The following is an 11,124-nucleotide window of genomic DNA, read 5'->3' on the forward strand; positions in this document are numbered from 1 at the left end:
CTTGAGAATTAGTGAATATGAAGCGGTGCAATTTGCAAATTCATAATCACATAATATGCGTTTGTTCAATATTCATTTGTATGAAACAAAATAATTATTATGGTTATTGGATTCGAAATTATGTCTAGATTTTACGATAAAAAGGGTAAATTATTATACTCATAATTTTTATTATGAGGATTTACAATTAAGGAACTAAGAGAACATTTGATCTATAAGCAAATATTATTTAATATATGTGATTGTTAATTTGTATTGCGGTAATGAATCTTGAAAATAGTATGTCTAGAATCTCACTGATTACATACCTTTATTATTTTTAAATTTATTTGAAAAAATGAACGGGTAGGAAATAAGGAAGGAAACGGAAAAGAAAAATAGAAAATATAAAACCAAGTGTTAATTAGTAATAAAATGGACTAAAATTTGAAACTTAATCACTTTGGACTTGAAGACTAAACTTTTTTTTCTTTTTTGAAATATTTTCAATATTTTGATATTGATTTTTTTTCTCCATAAATTTAATTGAGTTTTTTTATGATCGCGCGAAGTGCGAGTAAATTAACTAGTTAAAAATAAAAGAGTGTCACGTAAAATGAACGGAGTGACTGGCACTCAATGTTCTTTAGTAGCCAGCTCGGATTTGGACGATATGTTCTTGTTTGCTTTCATACTTTTTTTTATTTTGAGTGTAAACGCAGTAGTTTTTGTCTTTTCCGAATTTATCTTGTGTTATTAACAAATGGGTAATCTTATACACAAGCCTTTACAACAAAATCTGAGTTTGATTTTCTCAATTCTTTGATAATGTAAAAGCATTTAATTGAAAGTTATCTTTAGCTTAAGCTAAAACGTGACATGCATTTTGCTGTAACTGAAACTTGAATTTGACTAAAAAAATTTAATTGCATAAACCCAAAGTATCATTGATGATTGATATTTTGTCTTTTTATTTGTTTAGAACCTTACATATGGTGCGGGGGTAGACTTATCCTATATGTGTATGTGTGTGAAAGTATAAGTATAATTTTTTTTTTAAAAAAAAGGGAAAATAACACTCTATGTCTATTTAGCGAAAATATTTATCCGAAATGACCAATTTTTTTAATATTACCCGAAATGACCATTTTATACAGTATTATACATTTTTATACAAGGCTGTTACATTGTCTACCGTAAGTAAGTGTGTAATGTTGTTGCAAAAAAAAAAAAATATATATGCTGATGTAAATTAAAATATGGCTACGTGGATGTAATATACTATGCTGGATTTTATATTATTGAAATTGACACAAATGACCATCCGGATGAAACTATTGATCAGTGTTTTAAAAGGCGGGGGCGTAAGGCGGGGCGTTTTACATACGCCTCGACGAGGCGTAAGCCTCGAGGCACGGGGCGTAAGCCCCATGGGTATTTAATTTTTAGTATTTCTTAAAATAATATAATTACAATAAATATTTTTAAATAGGTAAAATTACATTAAAAAAATAAAAGAAAACTGTAAATAAATGAAATATATATATATATATATATATATATATATATATATATATATATATATATATATATATATGTATGTATGTATGTATGTATATGTGTGTGTCTGTGTGTGAGCGCGCGCGCGCTTGATCCTCACAAAAAAATGATCAAAGCAATCCATTATACACCGCTTATAACTTGTAATTATATATAACATAATTTTACAAGTATAAACAATACAATGAAATAAAAGCTATTATGAAATGCAAAACAATTCTAACATTTTAACTTTCAAACACGGAAAAAAACACAGTTTCTTAAAACACTATTACTATCATACTATTCATTTTATCTCCCTATAAGCAAATAATCAATACAATTTATCAATATTACAATTAAAACATAACTTCTTCATGAACAAAAAATAAAATTATATGATAATTCTGATACATAGGACTTATGACCAATGACAAGTGAAAATGTACAATTCCGCTATGTGTTTTTAAAAAAAAAATTAAGTGATATTCACCCTCACGACGTTCTCAAATAGTAAATATCCAATACTACGACTTGTTATATGAGTTACACCCAATCTTCTATTTCTATAGATGAAAAACTATTAAGTATCATTATTTTGTTAAACAATTATGAGGGTGAATGTAGACACGTAATTTTGACCCTCCCCGTGTGTTTCACTTTATAGTGTTTAAATATTTCTTTTAATTTTAATTTTTGACGTGTCGATTGTATTTTATTTTTATTTAGTAGGCTTATTTGCGAAAATCAAAAAGAACAAAAAATATTTGCTATTTTTAGAATATAAGTTATGTTTTAATTTGCAACAAAAGAAAGAAAATTTCCCAAAAAATATGTTTTCTTAGTTTCTAAAGTTCTCACAACTTTTGAGTTTTATAAAATAGTTTTAAGCTACTGTAATAGTGTTGTTTAGTTGGGGGAATTATTTTTCTTGTCATTTTGATTTCGTTTCAATATTTTGGGTGATATTTTATTTCATTAAATTAGTTAGTATATTTTATTTTAGTTTAAGTTTAAGTTTAAGTTTTCTTTTAGATAATTCAAGAAATATCTCATTACTTTTGTCTTTTTCCCTAACCAACTCACACATGATACCACTCCCATTTTGACACCTCACCTAGAATAATTCTTGCTCACCACTCCACTCTCCCACAAAATGACAAAAAAATTATAACAAATTTTATCACAAAATTGGGGAAAACACGTGAATTAGGGATTATTGTTAGGGGTGGGGACCACGAAGGGACCTATATCATATTCAATCAAAACAAAAACCTGGAGGAGCATCGTTAAATATAGAGAGCAGCTTTGTTTTTTTTTTTTCGGGGGGGACTGCCTACTCTTTTGATAGCAGTAGCCCACTATACTTCTCTTCCAACACCTGAACTTTCAGCCGTCATCCAACACCATGTGAGCTCCACCATTAGCTCATCATCTTCATCTCCCTTAAACACCCAAAGTTTATGAAAAACAGAGTACCTTGAATCCACTATGATTTCGGGTCTCGTATCTCGTTTTTTGGGCTGAGTTAACGAGGTCGAGGTTGTTGTTTGAAGTCCTGCTTGGGGTTTCTGGCCGCTGGTTCCGCTCAATGTCGCCGGTGAAATATTCGGGTCAATAGCTTCATCGAGTTCCTGTAACTTAAACAAAGATTCATCTATACAAAGGTCCATGTCTTCTTTTATGCTATGCTTTTAGAATATTTTGGTTTAATTCATGTCAATCTTTAGGTGTTCTCATTTCAGTTACATGTCTGATATCATTGCTAAGTTGCTATATTAAGTTTGTTTGTCAACAATATTAATCCTGAGCTTTAGTTTTCCTATCTCTTTAAGTGCAAATCGAAAAAGAAAAAAAATAGTCTAGTTACAAGTAAAACAAGATTACGTGCTCATCAGATGCATTGTTAATATTTTATGGAAAGTTCGTTAGCTTGGTTTATGGATTGGTTAATGTTTGCTGTATACGTATATCTTCGATTGCTAATGAAATGATATATGGGTTTTGTGGTCAATATTAATTAAAGGTTTTATTGTCTAAACTAATCACTGTAATGCTGCTAAAGTTGAAGTCTTTTTTAACCTTTTTATTGCTCTCCTCTTTTGTAGTTTATGTTCGAGTTCACGTTTCATTGATATGGATAGTAGAACGTTGTGGCATTTTACTTACTTTTTTTAAAAAAAAATTAAAAAATGATTTAGCTATTAATGTACAGATATGAAGGAATCGGGTTGGTGTGCCACTGTAAGAAAACTCATCGGTTTTAACGGGTTTGGGTATATTAGCTACATATTGTCAAGATTGTAAAAAGAAAAGATATTTTTGTGAGTCCACTATGCCATTCGATATTCGATTTTATAATGTCACTTATCATCGTATTAGACTTAATGCTATCCTATTAGAATATAATTGCTTGGTGGAAATTTAATTGTTTCTTTTCATGATTGGTTCAAGATAAACAGATGCTTGAATGGATAAAACTATACCTTTGTTTCATTAAATTTTTACTTAGGAACTAACTATGTGGTTGGCCATATCGCACCTGCAAATCATTTTGTTTACATTACTATTTACTATATAAATCAGTTGATTGTTCTTGCGATATTATTGGATCATTTCGTTGAAAGATATCCATTGACTTTCGAATAAGAAGAAACTGATAAGTTCATTTGGCCGAGATCAAACATTAAGGCCCGATTAATTAATTAATTGTGAGATGAGCGAGGTGGGGCGCAAATTATTTCAAAACCCATTGTCAAAAGAGTGAAAATTAATAATAATCAAATAATTTTAATCTCGGATTTTAGAGACAAATAATTGCCTTTAACGCTAGATGAGCTTTAGGCACGTTTCATGACGTTTGTTTCGATTAAGAATGCGGTTACACATCTTATTTCGAGATGTTTTTTTTATAACTCAAGGATGCGGGTACGCACCTTGGCCGAACACGTTTTAATAATTAGTTTTGTTTCGAATAAGAATGCAGTTATGCATCTTACTTTGAGACGCTTGAAAGATTCAGAATGCGGTTACGCATCCGGTTTAAGACCAATAAATGTTCAACAATAAAAGTACGAGCAAATCAAGGCTCAGATACATAATATGTCCAAATATTAGTTTAAGCTAAGTATAAGTCGATAAAGCGACCGTGCTAGAACCACGGGACTCGGGGAATGCCTAACACCTTCTCCCCGGTTAACAGAATTCCTTACCCGATCTTCTGTTTTTCGCGAACCATAATAAAAGAGTCATTTCCTTTTGATTAGGGATTCATAAGGTGACTTGGAACACCAAAACCCAATTCCAAGTGGCGACTCTGAGTAAATAAATAATCCCTTTTCAAAACCGTCACTTCAAATGGAAAAACCCTTTACTAATAAAAACCTGCGCGTTTATAGCACGGGGGCGCAAAAAAGGGGTGTGACAGTGAATGATTTTAATTAAGGAATTTAAAATATAATTTGTGTAAGAACTGTTAGGCGAGCCCTGGGCGTTGGGCGTTAGGCGTGTTTAGGGCGTACGGTTGGGCGCTTAGGGCGTAAGCCTCATAGAAACTAAGCCCCGCACGTTAGTCCCAGGGCGTTTTGCCACTGCCCTACCCCGAGGCGAGCCCCGGGGCGAGTCCTGACACTGCCTTTTAAAACAATGCTATTGACACCCGATGGCCCAAGAATCTTAAAAGTCATTTTTTAACCTTTTCAAAGTAATTCAACTTTCTAGTCATTTTTCAACTAATTGCAGCATATGTATATAAATTGTATTGTTGTTTTATTTAATAGAAAATGTATCGTACGATAGAAATTGTATCATTGTTGTACAGAATATTTATCACAACTATATATGTTTAGAAAAATGTATCACACGTATAGAAACTTTATAACTATCGTATAGAATATGTATCCCGAAAGTATATGTATAGAAAATATATCATTGTTGTAAAATTTGTGCATAATAAATGTAATCAACGTATAATTTCTATTTAATAAATGTATAATTAATGTATACTTAGAAAACGTATCATTGGTGCATAATTTCTGTTTAATAAATGTGTAATTAATGTATACTTACTAATTATAAACATATACATGGTTTGAGATTTTTTTTGAAGGCTCAATATAAAAAAAAAATCGTTGATCTTTCGTGGCGACTTTTCCATATTTTGTGGCGACTATCATGTTGTTTTATAGCGAACCTTTTAGTGACCACTTTTTCCTCTTTTGTCGCCACAAAAAGTCCGTTTTTTTTTTGTTTTTTTTTGTAGTAAATGGGCTGGCGGCTAGCGCTTGGCATTAATTTTGGTTGAACGGCCAACTCAGGTCATTTACTTAAAATGTAGCCTTTTTTCTTGGTGGTGATCACACCATGTACTTTTTCCTAAATTAAATGATGAGTTCATTATCCACCGCGTTTAAAAGCTTGCGCCAATGACCTACGAGAATTTTTCGGTTTAACAAAAACGAAGGAAGAAATGCATGGCTTCTAATAATTTTGGCTATAACTCTGTAGTTCCATTGGACTGTTAAACTTAAGTATCACAAGCTGACTAATGATGTTGGTAAAATTAAATGTGAATGGACTTAATTGTTTGACAACTTGGGATTTTCCAAGTATATAAATAAAATTAAAGTTATAGAGTAATCGACTTGAGTCTCCTTAAAGAAAGTAAAATATATTTGCGCCTCAGCCTGAAATATTGTTCTTGTTATTTTTTATTGTACTTATACTTGTACCAACATATACAACATATAGTCCATCTAAACCCACACCATATGTAAGGTTAATCTAAACAAATAAAAAGACAAAATGTTATACTTTGGGTTTATGTAGTCTGTTTACCCCGAATTTGGGAAATCAATTGAATTTGTATGCGGGTATAGGATATGTGCTTGGATCTTGATATATGTTTGATAGTGGAAAATAAGCGTGTGAGTATTTAGTAATAAAACGGCTAATAACGATAATTTGCTCGATTCGCTATGGACATGAACATTTAGAAGCTATGTTCAATACTTAATGGAAGAAGCACAACATAAATGGAAACAAATGGCCTTGGCCGGATCAGATATTGAGGGAGAGAGATTGTGTATATGAGCTCTTTTATTATAAATGTTCTTGGAAAGTAAAGGAGCCAACGCTTACAAAGGAGGGGGATGTGCTCTATTTATAGTGGTGCCTCTATGGTCCTCTTCCCATACAAATGATTAGAATAATAATAAAAAGGACAGCTCTGAGCAGATTTGGTGGGATTAGGTTGGCCGTACGATCTGACGCACGCATGGTTGGTGGTTGACCATGGCAGGACGCTATCGATGCGTGGCAACCGCGTAACGGATCTCCCGGATCAACGGCCATGACCAAAACGGACTAACGGCCAGGATCTCCCAGACTAACGGCCACGATTTCCCGGACTAACGGCCACGATCAAACGGATTGACGGCTATGATCAAACGGACCAGCGGCCACGATCAATTCGGACCAACGGCTGTGATCAAACGGACCAGCGGCCAGGATCTCCCAGACTAACGGCCACGATTTCCCGGACTAACGGCCACGATCAAACGGACTGACGGCTATGATCAAACGGACCAGCGGCCACGATCAATTCGGACCAACGGCTCCGGTCAAACGGACCAACGGCCATGATCAATTCGGACCAACGGTCACGAATGCTCGGGTCACCGGGCTTGGTCGTTCCAATGACGAAGAAGGCAGATCAGTCGGTCCCCTCGCTCCACCGGTTTGCCTCGCATCCGGTTTTTACCGTATACAGATAGCCCCACACTTCCCGGATCTCCGATCTATCGGAGTATGGGGAGTGGATAACTTCCGAAACCGGTGGCCCTGTCAGCTCGTCGTTACCTTCTTATTTCTTCGTTTTGAATGTTTGCCATTATTTTTGTCATGATCGTTGGTCCGTTTTAGGACAGGTCGACTCATAGTCGTTAATTCACCGTGCCCGTGGGACTTATCCGATGCTTCATAAGTTCAGATGTCTCTGAATTACGATAGGCATTTTCTTTAGGGTCGGTATTTTTTCAACCTTGGCAAAGTTTTTGATGTAGCAGTCCCCATTTTGGGGGAATTTGCCGAGCTTTAGCTTGGGTCATTGTGACCTTGCCGCCTTTGTCGAATTTCGGGTACAATCCTCGATATAGAGTATGTGAGTGGGGCAGTGCCGGAATACGGCGGTTACCATCGGGGCGAAGTCCTTTTAATAGAAAGACACCCAAGATTTTGTTATACCAGCTTTTGATAACTTTGCGTTTGCGAAATGTTTGTACATATGAGAATTTTAATTCCTTCTGCCTTTGTTGTAGCAAATATACAACGGGACACGATTCGTTACGATCGTTTGGTCCTTACATCGAAGGCTATGGCCGGTGACCGGGCCTCAGTTTTGCCGTAGCAAATGCTAAATGGGACACGATTCATTATGATCGTTTGGTCCTTACATCGAAGGCTATGGCCGGTGACCGGGCCTTAGTTTTGCCGTAGCAAATGCTAAATGGGACACGATTCATTATGATTGTTTGGTCCTTACACCGAAACCTAATGCAGAAGGTCCGGTCTTGATTTTGTCGTAGCAAATATTGGGGGGACACGATTCATTTTGATCGTTTGGTCCTTACACTGAAACCTAATGCAGAAGGTCCGGTCTTGATTTGTTGAGCTCCTCCGTTTTCCACTAACCGGGGTAAACCTCGATGTGGGTATAAGTCCCCTAGTGTTTATCCGGGCTGCAAGATCAGGCGAGCGCTATCAAGTCCCCACTCGTAGGCCGTGACCCCGAGTTTCCGGCCGTTTGTCCTTATTTTTGTTAAGTAACACGTTGTACTTGTTGCCTCATTAAAAACCTTGTCGAAAAACCCATTTTGGGACAAAACCGTACTAAGGAAAAGAGTGCAACACGCATTTTCAGACCTAGATCCTAACTTTATCCGGTACTTGACTTCCTGCAAAAAGAAAAAGGTTAAACATGAGGTGTCCATACCTTATCAGTAATATCCCTTCAAATGAGCCACGTTCCGGTTGTTGCACAATCGCTGCCCGTCCACGGATTCCAGCTGATACGATCCTTTGCCCGTTACCTCGGTTATCTTGTACGGTCTTTCCCAGTTCGGACCCAGTTTTCCTCCGTTGGGATTCTTGGTGCTCAAGGTATCTTTCCGAAGCACCAAGTCCCGAACTTAGAAATGTCAAAAATTGGCTCTCCGATTGTAGTACCTTTCCATTCTCTGCTTCTGGGTTGCAATACGGACCAACGCGTTTTCGCGAAGTTCATCCGTGAGATCGAGTTTCACAGCCGTGGCCTCCTCGTTTGACTCCTCGGTGGTATACCTGAACCGGGGACTCGGCCCGTCTATCACCCCCACCCGGAGAAATGACTCGGGCCATCCCTTGATTTTTCCGACCTGAAGCTTGGTTTTCGAGAGTATGGCCGATACCTTTCCCTCGATGGTCCGGCCTCCGGTTCGTAACTCTTTCGTGATCTCTCTGAGCTTTTGTTCATTTTTACGGGCCCCGGGGGAAGCTCGAGTTGGTCATCCTCTATCCGAATTTTTGACTCGTATCGGTTATAGACATCCGCCCAGGTCACAGCCTCGTATTCCAGCAAGCTTTCCTTTAATTTGAACGAAGCCGTCGAGCTCTAAACATTGAGCCCCTTTGTGAAAGCTTGTGCGGCCCATTCCTCCGGAACCGGGGGGAGCTCCATTCGTTCCCTTTGGAACCGGTTGACAAATTCACGCAATAGCTCCTCGTCTCTTTGGGCTACACAAAAAATATCCGCCTTTCGAGCCTGCACCTTTTTGGCTCCGGCGTGTGCTTTTATGAAGGCATCGGCGAGCATTTCGAAAGAAGTGATTGAATGCTCGGGCAGATGATCGTACCAAGTCAATGCTCCTTTTGACAGAGTTTCCCCGAACTTTTTCAGCAACACGGATTCGATTTCATCATCTTCCATATCATTGCCTTTTATAGCACAGGCGTATGAGGTCACGTGTTCGTGAGGGTCCGTTGTGCCGTCATATTTTTGGATATCCGGCATTTTGAACCTCTTCGGGATCAATTTCGGAGCTGCACTCGGAGGAAAAGGGCTTTGGATGTACCTCTTTGAATCCGGCCCTTTCAAGATAGGCGGAGCCCCCGGGATTTGATCCACCCGAGAGTTGTATGTCTCCACCCTTTTTTCGGTCGAGTCCACCCGCTTCGCCAACATTTCGAGCATTCTCAGAACCTCGGTGGATGGACCAGCTCCGGAGCCATTGCTTTCAACCATCCGTGCCTCATCTCTTCTGGGTTCAGCAACACTCTTCGCCTTTTCCGGGGTCATTTTATCTCCTCCGTTCTGCAGCTGGGCTATTGCGATTCCCTGTTTGGCAATCGCCGCTCTCTGTTCCTGCAACATTTCAAAAATTAAACGCAAGTCAATATTATCATTCGGGGTATCCGGTTCTTTCCGGACTTGTGTCCCGGACAAAGTAATTGAATTGTTAGTATTTAAAGGGTCAGTGGGGTTTGGCAATCCTCGTGGCCCGCTGCCTTCATTTTCGGCCACGATCTCGTTGTTGTTGACGTGACCATATTGCCCACTGTTAGCCATTTGGTCCGTTTTTTCAGAGACGGACAGCAGATGTTTCTGATTTTGATGGGTAAGATAGAGATCAAGATCAAAGGCCACTATTATCCTAGCCCCACGGTGGGCGCCAAACTGTTTACCCCAAATTTGGGAAATCAATTGAATTTATATGCGGGTATAGGATATGTGCTTGGATCTTGATATATGTTTGATAGTGGAAAATAAGCGTGTGAGTATTTAGTAATAAAACGGCTAATAACGATAATTTGCTCGATTCGCTATGGACATGAACATTTAGAAGCTATGTTCAATACTTAATGGAAGAAGCACAACATAAATGGAAACAAATGGCCTTGGCCGGATCAGATATTGAGGGAGAGAGATTGTGTATATGAGCTCTTTTATTATAAATGTTCTTGGAAAGTAAAGGAGCCAACGCTTACAAAGGAGGGGGATGTGCTCTATTTATAGTGGTGCCTCTATGGGCCTCTTCCCATACAAATGATTAGAATAATAATAAAAAGGACAGTTCTGAGCAGATTTGGTGGGATTAGGTTGGCCGTACGATCTGACGCACGCATGGTTGGTGGTTGACCATGGCAGGACGCTATCGATGTGTGGCAACCGCGTAACGGATCTCCCGGATCAACGGCCATGACCAAAACGGACTAACGGCCAGGATCTCCCAGACTAACGGCCACGATTTCCCGGACTAACGGCCACGATCAAACGGATTGACGGCTATGATCAAACGGACCAGCGGCCACGATCAATTCGGACCAACGGCTGTGATCAAACGGACCAGCGGCCAGGATCTCCCAGACTAACGGCCACGATTTCCCGGACTAACGGCCACGATCAAACGGACTGACGGCTATGATCAAACGGACCAGCGGCCACGATCAATTCGGACCAACGGCTCCGGTCAAACGGACCAACGGCCACGATCAATTCGGACCAACGGTCACGAATGCTCGGGTCACCGGGCTTGGTCGTTCCAATGACGAAGAAGGCAGATCAGTCAGTCC

Source organism: Lycium barbarum, chromosome 9 (assembly GCF_019175385.1).
Source record: "Lycium barbarum isolate Lr01 chromosome 9, ASM1917538v2, whole genome shotgun sequence".
Lineage (NCBI taxonomy): Eukaryota > Viridiplantae > Streptophyta > Magnoliopsida > Solanales > Solanaceae > Lycium > Lycium barbarum.